The sequence below is a fragment of the Aotus nancymaae genome, unplaced genomic scaffold (genome assembly GCF_030222135.1).
Source record: "Aotus nancymaae isolate 86718 unplaced genomic scaffold, 86718_ANA_hifiasm-v0.15.2.pri h1tg000016l, whole genome shotgun sequence".
In the NCBI taxonomy this organism is placed as follows: Eukaryota; Metazoa; Chordata; class Mammalia; order Primates; family Aotidae; genus Aotus; species Aotus nancymaae.
In genome coordinates this window covers 32,135,427-32,151,946 of record NW_026988428.1, presented here as the reverse complement: position 1 = coordinate 32,151,946, position 16,520 = coordinate 32,135,427, and the positions used below count along the sequence as shown (strand labels likewise).

Below are 16,520 nucleotides of genomic sequence, written 5' to 3'. Positions count from 1 at the left end.
AACCCCGTCTCGACTGCCACCAATTAGCTGGTGGTGGGGGGGTGCCTGTAGTCTCAGCTACTTGGGAGGCTGAGGCAGGAAAATTGCTTGAACCCAGGAGACAGAGGTTGCAGTGAGCAGAGATGGCACCACTGCACTCCAGCATAGGTGACAGAGCGAGATTCTATCTTAAAAAGAAAAAAAAAAAAAGAAAATTTGAATTTGGACTGTTGCTGATTACAAATATTTTTAGAGAAGAATTCAAAACAGTAAATGTGGATGATGGAATCAATAGTCATGATGAAAATCTGCTGAATGTTTCCAATCCACAAGGAAATTTAGTTAGTAGTCTAAAATGCTGCACAGCATTTTAAGAGAGTAACCAGAATCCTGACTGACAGGATCACATCAGGACCACCAGATTTTTATAAATTTCATATAATCCTCTGAATACATTAATAACTTTTTTTGTTGTTCTTTTTTGAGATGGAGTCTTGCTCTGTTGTCCAGGCTGGAGTGCAATGACATCATCTCAGCTCACTGCAACCTCCACCTCCTGGGTTCAAGAAATTCTCCTGTCTCAGTCTCCCGAGTAGATGGGACTGCAGGCATATGCCACCATGCCAGGCTAATTTTTATACTTTTTTCTTTTTGTGATGAAGTTTCACTCTTGTTGCCAATTCTGGAGTACAATGGGTGTGATCTCAGACCACTGCAACCTCCGCCTCTTGGGATCAAGTGATTCTCCCGTTTCAGCTTCCTGAGTAGCTGGGATTACAGGTGCCTGACACCACGCCCGGCTAATTTTTGTCTTGTTAGTAGAGATGGGGTTTCACCATGTTGGTCAGGCTGATCTTGAACTCCTGATCTCAGTTGATTTACCTGTCTCCGTCTCCCAACATGCTGGGATTACAGGCGTGAGTGACCGTGCCCAGACATCAATAACATGTTTATACAAATATAACTTTAGCAAATATTTAGCATAACAATCAAAATTACAAATCATAACATATTCAATTTGTATAAATGTATATAATTTTTGGAACATGTATATCAACAACATACCCATAAATATAACTGAGATGATATCTAATGTCATCTCATTTGACAATGCCCTCCCACGCAGCATCACCACATTTGACAGTGCCCACCCATATAATCTGCCAACTAAATTGAATCATTTAATATCTTTACAAGATGAGAGACACATTCTTTAGACTCCCTGAAGGACCCAGCTGAAAAATCCCAAGGTTAATTTTAAGCCAAAAAGACTTGATTTAGGATTTTGTTGCTGAAGAAACCCATCAAAGATGTCAAGTTTGAAAACACTTGATCAAAACAAAATCACAGGTCCCTATTAGAATGTTCATTTAACCAGAGACTTCAAAAGCAATACAGAAAATTCCATGGATTTAAAAAGCTTAACGCTTTATGTATATGTACAGTCTTGCTCTTTCACCAGGCTGGAGTACAGTGGCATGACCTCAGCTCACTGCAACCTCTGCATCCCTGGTTCAAGCAGTTCTCCTTCCTCAGCCTCCTGAGTAGTTAGGACCACAGGCACGTGCCATCATGCCCAGCTAATTTTTGTATTTCTAGTAGAGATGGGGTTTCACCATATTGGCCAGGATGGTCTTGATCTCTTGACCTCATGTTCCACCCACCTCAGCCTCCCAAAGTGCTGGGATTATGGGCATGAGCCACCGTGCCTGGTGAAACCTTAACCCTTTTAAAGCTCAGTTTTGCTAAGTAATCAAAAAGGGTACTTGAATTTCATCAAACAAAGGAAGAGTGTGTACAGGGTTATGGGTGTACACACATGATGACATTGGTCATATCTCCATTGGCCACATGATTACACATTGGAATGGCATCTTTAGTGACCAGAAAGCCAGTGTTATAGAAAGTATAGGAGGCATTCTTGGACTTCAGACAAGAACATTGTTGTGTAGAAATTTCATTGATTGTGTTAAAATTATTCTCCATGGGCCAGAGAACATACAGCGTGACCTTTAGAATGAGATGGACTTTGATAGGATGCAAAGTCTCAATACTTACTGAGTCACATTGAACAAAGTGCTTCATCATTCTGAGACTCAGTTATTTTGTTTGTTTGATTTTTGAAATGGAGTTTTGCTCTTGTTGCCCAGGCTGGAGTGCAATGGCATGATCTCGGCTCACCGCAACCTTCACCTCCCAGGTTTAAGTGATTCTCCTGCCTCAGTCTCTTGAGTAGCTGGAATTACAGGGATGCACCACCACACCTGGCCAATTTTGTGTTTTTAGTAGAGATGAGGTTTCTCCTTGTTGGTCAGGCTGGTCTCTAACTACTGACTTCAGGTGATCTGCCCACCTCAGCCTCCCAAAGTGCTGAGATTACAGGCATGAGCCACCATGCCCAGCCTAAATAACATGTTTTTAAAAGTCACATTGTCCTGCAATATACATTTCTCTTGTATATTTAGGAAATGGAGGGTTTTTTTCCCCCTAAAACATGCTGACATATGGGAAATAGGGAGCAAAATGTGCAGGAATGTTTTAGTCACAGTTTGAGGTTTCTAAGAGATTTTGTGCTGGGGAGGCTGCTTGCTACCAGCTCCCAAAGCTCTGGGAAGACGTAGCATTCATCCTCCCTCAGCAGGGGCCATGAAGTGAGAAGCCCTGGGGAGCACCCAAGCCTTGGGCTTTTAGCATAGAGTGTTCAGGTCTTTATATTTTGAACCCATGGCACAGAGAGGTCATGGGTCTCTGGCTTCCTGTGACCTTTGCCTTCCTTGCCAACAGAAAATGTGACCCTCCAAAGCAAGAAACTTGAGGGCATGGGTCACTCCAGCCCTGGCATCTGCCCAGAACATGAGAAGGAAGGAACAATGGTCCTCCAGCGATGTCATAGGGCTGGCACAGGCGGTCACTGCCCTGTGTGGATCACCCAGCTGTGTCGGGTAACCTGAACACCATCTGTGGAAATTCGAGGAGGAAAATACAAAAGTCTTTACATGAGCACTGAGAAGGCAGATGCAGCAGAAACCTCCGGGAAGTAACTACCCAGTCTTGGACCTATGGTGGAGAGAGAGCATATTGGTGATCATGTGTACTTACACTCTAGGGTCACCAGGTGGCACTCTGACCTCATCTGTGGCTCTGAAAAGGAAGATTTGGAAGGAGTTCATCACAGCTAAAGTTTAACAAGCCCCTACTATTTGCCAAATCACTAACCCCTGGCAACAACCTAAGGAGCTAGGGATTCTTATCATATATCTTTTATAGAGAAGGAAACGGAGACATAAAGACATGAATTCTCTTGCCCACATCACTCAGTTAATAAGTGGTGGAGGCCGAATAGGACCTAAACAGTGTGGCTGCAGAGCCCATATGCATGGATTGAACAAGTGTTTATTGAGCACCTGTGATGAACAAGGCCTTGTGTGATTAAATATGGTTATGACTATTAATATAACAATTACCAATCATTGACACTTTTTAGATGTAAGATTTTCTTTTTTGTAGATTTCAGGCACAGAACTGTATATCCAATAACAGTGAAATTGATCCCACTAGTTATGACAGAAATGATGATACATTTAAATGAGTTGGGTGTTTTAGAATCCTTGACAGAAACTGAATGAGGAATGGAATTGTTTCCATTTCACACAGAAGGAAACTGAGGTGAAGAGGGGTAAAGTAATTTTGCATGGCATGAAGTAGAAATTCAAAGTACAGCAATTTGAACTTGGTTCTCACCTTTTCTGAGGCCCCCATGCTCTTGACCACTATAGACGTAAGCATCACCTTGTTTTTTCGCTCATTCAACAAACTTTTTCAAAGAATTTAATTATCTAATAGATTGGCACTCATCATGAACTTCTGTTCCCATTCTGCAGGTGGTGAAGCCCTCTATTGTCCTGACCCCATAGTTCCTGTTCCATGACCAAGGCCAGCTCACCAAGGAGCTGCAGCAGCATGTAAAGTCAGTGCCATCCCCCATGTGAGTACCTGAGGAAGGTGAGTGAGCACAGACAGACGGGGCCTGGTGACCTTGAACAGTTCCCGGGTCTTGGTTGCCCCACGTCTCACAGGGGGCTATGCTGGGGGAAGTGTAGGCAGTCACGGTACTAGCTCTTCCCTCCTTTTTCATTCCATGCAAGTGGCTTAGGGATGGGGTAAAGTAGTTGAATTATTTAGATAAAAACCGCTATCTTGGTCAGAAAGTCAAAACAAATCATTGCTGGCATGTTAACCTTAAGAAAAACAACCAGACAAGTGCCCAGCGGTACTTCAAAAGGCTATTTATTATCCTGCAAAATTTAGGCAGGGAGTTGTGACTCATGCCTGTAATCCCAGCACTTTGGGAGGCTGAGTCAAGTGGATCACCTGAGGTCAGGAGTTTAAGACCAGCCTGACCAACATGGAGAAACATCATCTCTACTAACAACACAAAATTAGCTGGGCATGGTGGCATGTGGCTATAGTCTCAGCTACTCGGGAGGCTGAGGCAGGAGAATTGCTTGGACCTGGGAGTTGGAGGTTGAAGTGAGTCGAGGTGCTGGAGCGCAGCGGTGTGATCTCTGCTCACCACAACCTCTGCCTCCTGGATTCAAGCAATTCTGCTGCCTCAGCCTCCCAAGTAGCTGGATTACAGGCATGTGCCACTATGCCCAGCTAATTTTGTAGTTTTAGTAGAGACAGGGTTTCTCCATGTTGGTCAGGCTGGTCTTGAACTCCCAACCTCAGGTGATCCACCCACCTTGGCCTCCCGAAGTGCTAGGATTACAGGTGTGAGCCATGGCGCCTGGCCTGTTTTTTTTTTTTTTTTTTGAGATGGAGTCTCTCTGTGTTGCCTAGGCTGGAGTGCAGTGGCACGATCTCAGCTCACCGAAACCTTGGCCTCCCACGTTCAAGCAATTCTCCTGCCTCAGTCTACCAAGTTGCTGGGATTCCACGCCTATGCCACCACGCCCGGCTAATTTTTGTATTTTTAGTAGATACAGGGTTTCACCATGTTGGCCAGGCTGGTCTCGAGCTCCTGACCTCAGGTGATCCACCTGCCTTGGCCTCCCAAAGTGCAGGGATTACAGGGGTGAGTCACCACACTCAGCCTAATTTTGTATTTTTAGTAGAGATGGGGTTTCTCCATGTTGGTCAGGCTGGTGTCGAACTCTCGACCTCAGGTGATCCAACCCACCTCGGCCTCCTAAAGTGCTGGGATGTGTGATTCACTGCACCTGGCCAAATAAAATGTTGAAGTAAATTCAGGACTACCCCTCCTCCAAGTCTTCTGCTCCCTTTGGGCGCCCATGTAAGCGGGGGAAGGGCTGGGGGAATAATAACATCAAAGAAGTGCCTTTTGCTCCCTTACTTCGAGGAGACGTCCTGGGGCCTGACTCCTGGTCCTGTCCCCAGTGCCCTGGTGGCCTCTTGAGGCCCTTCAGTGACCAAGATGCAGAGAATAGGGCACCTTTGCACCACTCCACATGCCCACCCCTAGCTGGCTCCTCTCGGACCCCAGGGAAGGTGAGGTTGGGGGCAGGGCCGGGTGCGGTGGCCAGGATGGGAAGTGGCCAGGCTTCGTGCCTCCAGTGGCCCAGTAGTACGGTCCCACACCTGCCACCCTCCGATGGGGCCTCTACCTGTGTGCCTGCCAATCATGCTGCTGCTGCTGCTGCTGGGACCTGGCCCTAGGTCCAGTGAGGGTGAGTGACGAAGGGGCTTTCCCTGCACTCAGGAGTTCCTGGGGTTCTTCCTGCCCTCCCTAGAAACCCAGCAGCCCTGCCTCTCCATCCTTCCCCAAGTTCCCGGGATCCCTACAGCCCCCAGCTCACTCTTCTAATGCTCACCCACACTCTGCACCCCAGCCCTCTGCAGGGCCCCACTCACTCCTCCCAGGGACTCAGAACTAGTCCAGCCCTTCCCCAGGGGCACAGAGTCCTGTCCTGGTGCTCTCCCCACAACTGGCTGTGACCCTCTCCAGCATCCTGGAAGCCTCCTCGTTGTTCTAATCTGGTATCCCTGAACTTATCCTTCACTTCACCTGCCCCTGAGGTCTGAGACACCAGAGGGTGGGAGAAGCAGGGGCAGAAAGGGCCTGGTTTGGTGGTGGGAGAAGAACATATTGTTCCTCTGTACAACAAACCCCTGTGACCACAAAAAGAGAGAGAGAGAGAATATATTGTCCCATCTCACTATCCATCCATTGAGGTCACCATAGAGAGGTCCCCTGGGTGACTGCCCATTTCTAGGGTGCACAGATACATGCACCCACAGAGGAATAGGTAGACACTGCCAGCACACAGATGTGCAGGCACAGGACCAGACCCCGGATTCACCTGGGCCCTCAGCTGTGCAGTTCATGGTGTGCGGCTCCCACAGACAAAAATACTGAGATACCTCGAGGAGGACACACGCACACACAGCTCAAGGACACCTGAGACAGCACTTAGGACAAATTCAGATGCTCAGTGGACACACACACACACACACGCACAGACACATATATGTGCACACAGACCCTGGGACTCACAGGATGCCCAGACAGCCCTGGCACTCTCTGAGAGGCTGCAGTGGGCAGACAGGGCAAACAGACCCCAATGTGACCTGCCCCACCTATGTTGGCACAGAGGGAGTGTTTTCCTTGGTTATAAGCACAGTGCTCGGTGCCCGCCCATACCTGGAACCCTCCCTCTATAGGGTTGTTGCTAGGGCTCTGAGATACCGGAGAGTGGTCAGAGAGGGTGGCAGGGGAACCTTTGGGGACAGCTTCAGGGACTGGGACATTGTCATGAGTGCACAGGGTGGGCGTGTTCCCTGGGGCTTGGTGGATTTACAGGTCAAGGGATGGTTTCTGGAAGCTCACTGTGTGCCAGCACAGCTTAATTCAGAGATCAGCTTTTTTTTTTTTTTTTGAGAGGGAGTCTTGCTGTCCCCCAGGCTGGAGTGCAGTGGCACGATCTCGGCTCACTGCAATTTCCACCTCCTGGGTTCAAGAGATTCTCCTGCCTCAGCCTCCCAAGTAGCTGGGACTACACTATGCCAGGCTAATTATTTTTTTTTTTTGAGACGGAGTCTTGCTCTGTCGCCCAGGCTGGAGTGCAGTGCCATGATCTCAGCTCACTGCAACCTCCGCCTCCCTGGTTCAAGCAATTCTCTGCTTCAGCCTCCCTGAGTAGCTGGGATTACAAGTGCGCACCACACCTGGCTAATTTTTGTATTTTTAGTAGAGATGGGGTTTTACCATCTTGACCGGGCTGGTCTTGAACTCCTGACCACAGGTGATCCACCTGCCTCAGCCTCCCAAAGTGCTGGGATTACAGGTGGGTGCCACCACACCTGCTTAATTTTTGTATTTTTAGTAGAGACAGGCATTTCACCATGTTGGCCAGGCTGGTCTTGAACTCCTGACCTCAAGTGATCCACCTGCTTCAGCCTCCCAAAGTGCTGGGATTACAGATGTGAGCCACTGTGTTTGGGCAGAGATCTGCTCTGGAAGACCCCCCAGGCTGAGGGCACTACCACAAGCAGACAGTATGGTGAGGGTCCCTGTGGCCACCTGGTGGGCAACATGGATTCTGCAGGGAGGTGGTTGGGGAGTAGGATGAGGATGGGGTGAGGGCATTTGGACAGCAGAGTGTCTGCATGACCAGGCACAACTAGAGGTACAGTAAATGACTCTTGCAGTCTGAGAGGATGAGGGAGAGGTGGGAGGGGCTGATTACCCCTAGGACTTGGGGTGTATTGAGACCGTTGAGCTTTATCCAGACTCATGGGAGCCATGGGAGGTTTGAGGCAGAGGCGTGGGCTGCTGGGAGAGTGACAACTCATTATACAGAGAGGAAGGTGAAGCTTTGAACTCCAAATGCGTTTTTACATTTTCTTCCTATTTGATTCATCTTTGTCCCTCCATATAAATATGCTACTTTTTCCACTGATAAAAAGACAAAATTGGCTGGGTGCCGTGGCTCATGCTTATAATCCCAGCACTTTGGGAGGCCGAGGTGGGCGGGTCACGAGGTCAGGAGTTCGAGACCAGCCTGGTGAATATGATGAAACCCCATTTCTACTAAAAAATACAAAAATTAGTCAGGCGTGCTGGTGCACGCCTGTAGTCCCAGCTACTCAGGAGGCTGAGGTGGGAGAATCACTTGAACCTGGGAGGTGGAGGTTGCAGTGAGCCGAGACCATGCCACTGCATTTCAGCCTGGGCGACTCCGAGTCAAAACAAAAAGACAAAATTGAATTTAAATTTGGCCTGGACTTCTCAAAAAAGTTGGTGTGATGAAAACTTGATAAAACAAATGAGACTGGGTATGGTGGCTCATGCCTAGAATCCCAGCACCTTGGGAAGCCAAGGCAGGAGAATCACTTAAGGCCAGGAGTTTGTGACCAGCCTGGACAACATAGTGAGGCCCCATTTCTACTAAAAGTTTAAAAATTAGCTGGGCATGATCGTGCATGTCTGTACATCTGGAGACTGAGGCAGGAGGATCACTTGAGTCTGGGATTTGGAGGCTGCAGTGAGCTGTGAGTGTGCCACTGTACTCCAGTGTGGGTAACAGAGTGAGATTCTGTCTCAAAAAAAAAAAAAGACAAGATGATCAGGCCGAAAGTGGTAGCTCATGCCTATAATCCCAGCACTTTGGGAGGTCAAGGCAGGTGGATCATCTGAGATCAGGAGTTTAAGACCATCCTGGCCAACATGGTGAAACTCAGTCTCTACTAAAAATACAAAAATTAGCCATGTGTGGTGGTGTGGTGGTGCCTGCCTGTAATCCCAGCTACTCAGGAGGCCGAGGCAGAATAGCTGGAACCCAGGAGGGAGAGGTTGCAGTGAGCAGGATGGCGCCATTGTGCTCCCACCTAGGCAACGAGAGCAAAATGCCATCTCAAAAACAAAAACAAAAATGAAACAAAAATAACAGCCGGGTGCGGTGGCTCACACCTGTAATTATAGCACTTTGGGATGCCGAGGCAGGTGGATCAGCTGAGGTCAGGAGTTCAAGACCAGCCTGGCCAACATGGTGAAATCCAGTCTCTACTAAAAATACAAAAATTAGCCAGGTGTGGTGGTGGGCACCTGTAATCCCAGCTACTCAGGAGGCTGAGGCAGGAGAATCGCTTGAACCTGGGAGGCAGAGGTTGCAGTGAGCTGAGATCGTGACATTGTACTCTAGCCTGGGCAACATGAGCAAAACTCCATCTCAACAACAAAAAACATCAAACACAATGCATCAACCTCCCGGAGTGGTATAGATCAGATACCCAGGAAGCAGGCAGGCCTGGGTGTGAGTTTCTGCTCTATTGCTAGTGCCACTCGGCTCTGGCAACCTGAAAGGCCACCTCCCCCTGTTGCTACTGTGTGAGGATAAAGGAGCGATGGTTTGCAAGTCAGAAGCCTGGGTGGGAGCCTCTGCTCAGGTTCCTACTGGCTGTGGGAATGTGGGGGTCACCTTTCCCAGCTGGCCTCCTTTCCCACCTGTCCAATGCAGGGGTTCCAGTCACATGCATTGGGCACCATTATGTGTCCAAGCTATGCCAGGATCTAGAAAAATGGCTGAGCTCAGGCCAAGGGGCCTTCCTGTCTGGGAAGTAAAAATAAGAGGAGATGCCAAGAGCCTTGAGCCTGAGTTTGGAGGGCAAGTCGTGGGCACAGGGCAGTCCCAGGGCCTGGGACATTGCCACAGAGGAGCCCACGTTGGTGACAGACACCTGTAGGCTCATTCCTGATGCCCAGTGCCCAACACAGCCAACTGGACAAACATTTCATGTGCGACTCTTTTTTCCCTTCATGGCTACCCTGAGGACATTGATTATAATAGTTACACTTTTTCCTTTCTTTTTTTGAGTCTTGCTCTGTTGTCCAGGCTGGAGTGCAGTGGCACAATCTTGGCTCACTGCAACCTCTGCCTCCCAGATTCAAGCGACTCTCCTGCCTCAGCCTCCCAAGTAGCTGGGATTACAGGTATGTGCCACTACGCTCGGCTAATTTTTGTATTTTTACTAGAGACGGGGTTTCACAATGTTGGCCAGGCTGGTCTCAAACTTTTGATCTCAGGTGATCTGCCTGCCTTGGCCTCCCAAAGTGCTGGGATTATAGGCGTGAGCCACCTCACCCAGCTGGATTATAATTGTTAGACTTTTTATGTGCCAGGGGCTTTACACTCATTATCTCATTTCTTTTTTTCTTTTTCTTTTTTTCAAGACGGAGTTTCACTCTTATAGTCCAGGCTGGAGTCCAATAGCGCTATCTTGGCTCACTGCAACCTCCATCTCCCGGGTTCAAGCAATTCTCCTGCCTCAGCCTCCCGAGTAGCTGGGATTACAGGTACCTGCCACCACGCCCAGCTAATTTGCTGTATTTTTAGTAGAGATGGGGTTTCACCATGTTGGCCAGGCTGCTCTCGATCTCCTGACCTCAGGTGATCCACCCACCTCAGCCTCCCAAAGTGCTTGGATTACAGGCATGTGCCACTGCACCTGGCTCATTATCTCATTTCATTCTATGAGTTGAAGACAGCTTATCCTCCATTTCACAGACGAGGAAACCAAGGCCCAGAAAGTTTAGGAATTTGTCCAAGATCACACAGATAGGAAGTAGGATTCAAACCCAGACAGCCAGGCTGTAACATCTAGGCTCTTCTCAGGCTAATGCCCTTCCCAGGGGTCTGGGAAACCCTGACCTGCAGCCTCTCACTTTGTTTACCCCCCAGCCTTCAGAAAGTCACATGTGCACTGGCGTGGGATCCTGGAACTGGCAGGAACTGTGGGTTGTGTTGGCTCTCAAACCCCCCTGGCCTATATGAAATATTGTTGCTATTGTGGCCTGGGAGGCCACGACCAGCCCCGCAATGCCATTGACTGGTGAGTGCATGCCTGGGCCCAGGCTACAAAGTCCCCCACACTCTGGGGTAGTCAAGGCTTATGAGGAAATACCCAAAACTGAAGCTGGGATTTGGACCAGGGAGATCCCAGCATGCAGTACTACTTTGCAGGCAGGCAGAGACCTCTTGGATCACATGGCCAGTGAGGTCAGATCTTGGTACCAGCTGTTCTTTACCCTGGCCATGGGCTGATTACGTTGCCTTAAAAAATTGGCCAGGAGCGGTGGCTCACTCCTGCAATCCCAGCACTTTGGAAGGCTGAGGCAGGCAGATCACTTGAGGTCAGGAGTTTGAGACCAACCTGACCAACATGGTGAAACCCCATCTCTACTAAAAATGCAAAACTTAGCCTCATGTGGTGGTTGGTGCCTGTAATTCCAGTTACTCGGGAGACTGAGGCAGGAGAACTGCTTGAACCTCGGAGGTGGAGTTTGCAGTGAGCTGAGATTGCACCACTGTATTCCAGCCTGGGTGACAGTGGGAGACCCTGTCTTAAAATAAAATAATAATAATAGTATAAAGTGACCAGGTGTGGTGACTCACAACTATAATCCCACCACTTTGGGACATTGAGGCAGGAGGATCAACATAGTGAGACCCTGTCTCTATATTAAACACACACACACACACACACACACACAAAACGAGACTAATTATGCACTAAAAACTGCCCTGGGAATCCCTTTGAGTTCTCATAACAATCCCATTTCACAGATGAAGAAACCAAGGCACAGAAATATTAAGTAACTTGGCCAGGTGGAGTGGCTCACGCTTGTAATCCCAGCACTTTGGGAGGTTGAGGTGGTCAGATCATGAGGTCAGGAGATTGACACCAGACTGGCCAACATGGTGAAACCTTCGTCTCTAGTAAAAATACAAAAATTAGCCAGGCATGGTGGCGGGCACCTGTAATCCCAGCTACTCGGAAGGCTGAGGCAGGAGAACTGCTTGAACCAGGGAGGTGGAGGTTGCCGTGAGCCAAGTTTGCACCACTGCACTGCAGCCTGAGTGACAGAGCAAGACTTGGGGGAAAAAAAAAGAAAGAAAGAAATATTAAGTAAGTAACTTCTCTGGGGCCACAGAGTTAGCAAGACGTGGGAGCTGGGATTTGAACCCGGGCAGTCTGACTGGATTCATCCCTGCAGCCTCTGAACTCTGGCTACTGTGTGACAAGCGCCTGCTCTGTCCAAGGTTGTGGGCAGAGATCTTCCTACGACTTCCCCTCACTTGCCCCCAGGGCTGTTCTTAAAGATGGGCATGACAGTTATGCCCATTTTACAGGTAGGGCCCTGAAGCTTAGAAGGGTACAGCCACTCACCCATTTCCACAAAGCTATAGTTAGTTAGCAGATAGCAGAATACAGCCGCCTCTCCCCTAGCTTGAAGGCTGTGATTGACACAGAGGTTTTTTTTTGTTGTTGTTTGTTTCTTTTCTTATTTATTTACTTATTTGTTTAATTTTTAGATGGAGTCTTGCTCTGTCACCAGGCTGGAGTGCAGTGGTGCGATCTCGGGTCACTGCAACCTCCATCTCCGGGTTCAAGCAATTCTCCTGCCTCAGCGTCCCCAGTAGCTGGGATTACAAGTGCATGCCACCATGCCAGGCTAATTTTTATATTTTTAGTAGAGACAGGTTTTCATCATGTTGACCAGGCTGGCCTCGATCTCTTGACCTCATGATCTGCCCTCCTTGGCCTCCCAAAGTGCTGGGATTACAGGCATGAGCCACTGGACCCGGCCTGGTGAGCTAATTTTTAAATTTGTTACAGAGACAAGAGCCTCCTTATTTTACCCAGGCTGGTCTCGAACCCCTGGCTTCAAGTGATCCTCCCACCTCAGCCTCTCAAGGTGCTGGGATTGCAGGTGGGAGCCATCGCACCCTGCCTCTAAGGAGGGTTTCATTGTAAACCTGCCCAGAAGGAAGGGAATCTGATTTGATGATAGGGTGTAGCCTGATGAGGCCAGATGACCTTTGGAGGCAGGGGCTTGTGCTGGGCTGAGACCTAAGGGACAAAGGGCAGACACGGAGTTACCCCAGGCAGAGGGTACAATGTGGGCAAAGTCAGGAAATGGCAGGGCTTGGATCACTCCAGGAAAAGAGAGGAGTCATGTGTCACAGGAGCTCGAGGCCCAGAGAGTGAGGCAGGCAGGCAGGCAGGTACCAGGCCACCCCTCCTGGAGCCCAGCCTCCTCCAGCTTCCCCAAGCCCTCTGCCCTGGCAGCAGACACCTTAGCAGAGGGGCTGTCCTCCAGACCCTTTGCAGCCAGGCCTCTCTGCTCACAGATCCCTGAGGACATCTGGGGAAGGGGTGCAGGGCCCAGCCCCAGGCTCATGCAAATTCTGTCTCCCAGTCCAGCAGCTGTGGCCTCCTTCATTTGGCCTTTAAAAGAAATTCTTGGGCTGACTCACACTTCCTTTGTCCCCAGCTCAGTTCACTCAAGTGTTGCTGTTTTGCAAGGCTGAGGTTCTAGTCCCTCAGAAGCAATCTCCAGTGCAAGGGCGCTGTATGTTTTAGTCAACCTCAAATCAGGGTCAGGCCCCCTAGAAAACTCATCCCAGGACAGTTGGGAAACTCCCCCTTACTGGCGGTCAGGGCATTCTGGGTTGGAGAAACTGCTTTGGGGCTTTGGCAGATGTTCCTTTTGTCCATCCCCTGCCTCCCCACCTAACCCCATCCCAAAGTCACTCAGAAAAGTGCCCCTGCTGCCCTGGGGGGTGCATTTCAATGTCTCATGTCCCCGCTTTTCCTTCCTTCCCTGTGAAATCAGGCATTTGCATTCAGTGCACTTCTCAGAAGGTTTGTTTCTTTCTATACAAACACATGGAGTGATGCACGGTCTTGATTTTCTAGAACAGTTCCACTTTCACAGAATTGTGGTTATTTTGAGAAAAAGGGTACAACAATATACTGGCCTGAGTTTCCTGTTTTTGTCCCTGGAAGAGTTTTTGTGTAAATAAAGTCACACTGCTGGGAGGAGGGGGGGGAAGAAATCCCTGAGGAATTCCCTGGAGAGAAAGGGATGGGTGATATTTAACCCATTTTCTCCCGTCTCCAGTAGAAAGAACTGGAGTTTTGGAGGTAGGTTGATTTCAGGGTCAGCTGCATCCTGGCTGTGTGGCCTTGGGTAAGTTACTTAACCTCTCTAGGGCCTGAATTTCTTGGGGGTAGATTTAGGGCACAGTTATCCCTGGATACTTTTTTTTGTGGGGTGGGTTTCAAACTTTTTTATTTACTTACTATTTTAGAGACAGGGTCTTGTTTTGTCATCCGAGCTGCAGTGCAATGGCTCGATCACGGCTTACTGCAGCCTCAACTTCCCAGGCTCAAGTGCTCCACCTCAGCCTCCTGAGTAGCTGGGACTACAGGCACACACCACCATGCCTGGCTAATTTTTAAGTTTTTTGTAGAGATGGGGGTATCCCTATGTTACCCAGGCTGGTTTTGAACTCCTGGGCTCAAGCAATCCTCCTGCCTTGGCCTCCCAAAATGTTGGGATTATAGGTGTGAGCCACTGTGCTGGACCTGGAACCATTTTTAATAAATGGAAGTGAAATTCACATAACATTAAATTAATTTGAAATGAACAATTTAGTGATGTTTAGTAAATTTAGAGTGTTGTGCAACTGCCACCTCTTTTTAGTTGCAAACATTTTTATCATCCCCCAAGGAGAGGAAACTCTGTATCCATTAAGCAGTCACTCTCCACTCCCTCTTCTCCATGGTAGCTAACTTAGGTACCACTGGGCTTTCTTGGCTAAAGTCCCCGAAGAGGAAACAAGTGTTTTCCAGCTGGGCCATCACCTGTGACCAGTTGTCATTTGCATGGAGCTGGGATTCTGTTCTGGGTATGTATGTACCATTCTATAACTTTTTTGTTGAGACAGGGTCTTGCTCTGTTGACCAGGCTGGAGTGCAGTGGTGCAATCTCAGCTCATTGCAACCTCCACCTCCCAGGTTCAAGAGATTCTCCCACCTTAGCCTCCCAGCTGGGACTATGCGTGCCCACCACCACACCTGGCTAATTTTTATATTTTTTGGTAGAGACAGGGTTTTGCCATGTTGGTCAGGCTGATCTCAAACTCCTGACCTCAGTGATCTACCCACCTCAGTCTCCCAAAGTGCTGGGTTTACAGGTGTGAGTCAACGTGTCTGCCCCAATTCTATACATTTTAGCACAGCTGAGAGTCGTCTAACCATCACCACAGCCAGTACACAAAATAATTTCATACCCCCCAAAAATCCCCTCTTTCTACCCTTTTGTGGTCATTCTCTCCCCTGCTACCGCCCCCTGGCAACCACTGGTCTGTTTTCTGTCCCTAGAGTTTTAGCTATGTCGAAGTGTCAGATGAGTGGATTCCTGTAGATGTGAATTTTTGGGTCTGGCTTTTTTTGCCCAGCACAAAGTATTTGAGATTCATCCAAGTTGCTGGTTGTATCAGTAGTCCATGCCTTTTCGTTGCTGAGTAGTAGTTTATGGTGTGGATGTACCATAGCTTATTAAATTCCTCTGTTAAATTGGGTTGTCTCCAGTTTGGGGTGATGATGAATAGACTGCTCTAAACATCTATGTATAGGTTTTTGAGTGAATATAAGCCTTCTTTTCTTTTTGACACGGAGCTTGCTGTGTTTCCCAGGCTGGAGCACAGTAGTGTGATCATAGCTCACTGCAGCCTTGACCTCAGAGGTTAAGTGATCCTCCCACCTAGACCTCCCAAAGTGTTAGGACTACAGGTGTGAGATGCCATACCCAGCCTTGAATCTAAGTTTTTATTTCCCTAGGTTAGACACCCAGGAGTGGGAATGCTGGGTTGTATGTGAGCAGATGTCATTCTGCACTGTTTCACCTGGGTAAGTTAAACCTCTGTGGATCTCCATCTCCCACTTCTGTAAAATGGGTGTAAGAACAGCACCAACTCCATTGGGTTATTGTGAGGATAAAATGAGACGCATAAGGCACAGAGTAAGTGCTCAATAAATGTTGCCTTTTGCTTTTGGGTTGGATTTTGTTTCATCCATATCATTGACCATGTTTTCACCTGCAGCAGGGGGACTGTTGGCCAGTGCTGTTGCAGGATGTGGGGTGTGAGGATTTCCTTGAACCCCCTTTCTGGGGCCAGAGATTGGACTCTTGGGATATTCATTATCAAGTCTGGCAGTAGACAGAGGTCCTCTCTGTAGAAAAAACATGAATTAGGATGCTCCAGTACCTTTATTCCACAGAAGGGGAAAGTGAGGCTCACAAAGGGACAGAGTCTTGCCCAAGGCCACTGAGCCAGGCAGTGGCAGAGAAACAGTTGGTCTCAGAGCTCCTGATTTGCCAGCCCCATGTACCTCCACCTTGAATCCAGTGGCCAGTGTTTGTTGAATGACTGAATGAAAGAGTGAGAACACATTCCTAACACATTAGGAACACAAGCTCTGGAGCCAGCCTGCCAGAGTTACACATCAGGTTCTTCCTTGCACAAACTGTGTGATTTAGAGCACATTCTTTGACCTCTCTGAACCTCAGTTTCTTCATCTGTAAAGTGGGTACAATCATTACGTCTATTGTACAGGTGATCAAGAGGCTTAAATGAAGTAATGTATGCAAAGACTTAAAGCAGTGCCAGGCACACAGTAAGTGCTGAATTAAAGCTAACTTTGGCCAGGTGCAGTAACTCAAACCTGTA

General features: G+C 48.5%; 1 pseudogene; it reads left to right on the top strand.

Moving 5' to 3' along the window:
* The first annotated feature begins 5,593 nt into the window (after positions 1-5,593).
* Positions 5,594-16,520, top strand: part of LOC105721211 (recQ-mediated genome instability protein 2-like) — a 28,154-nt pseudogene continuing 17,227 nt past the window's right edge.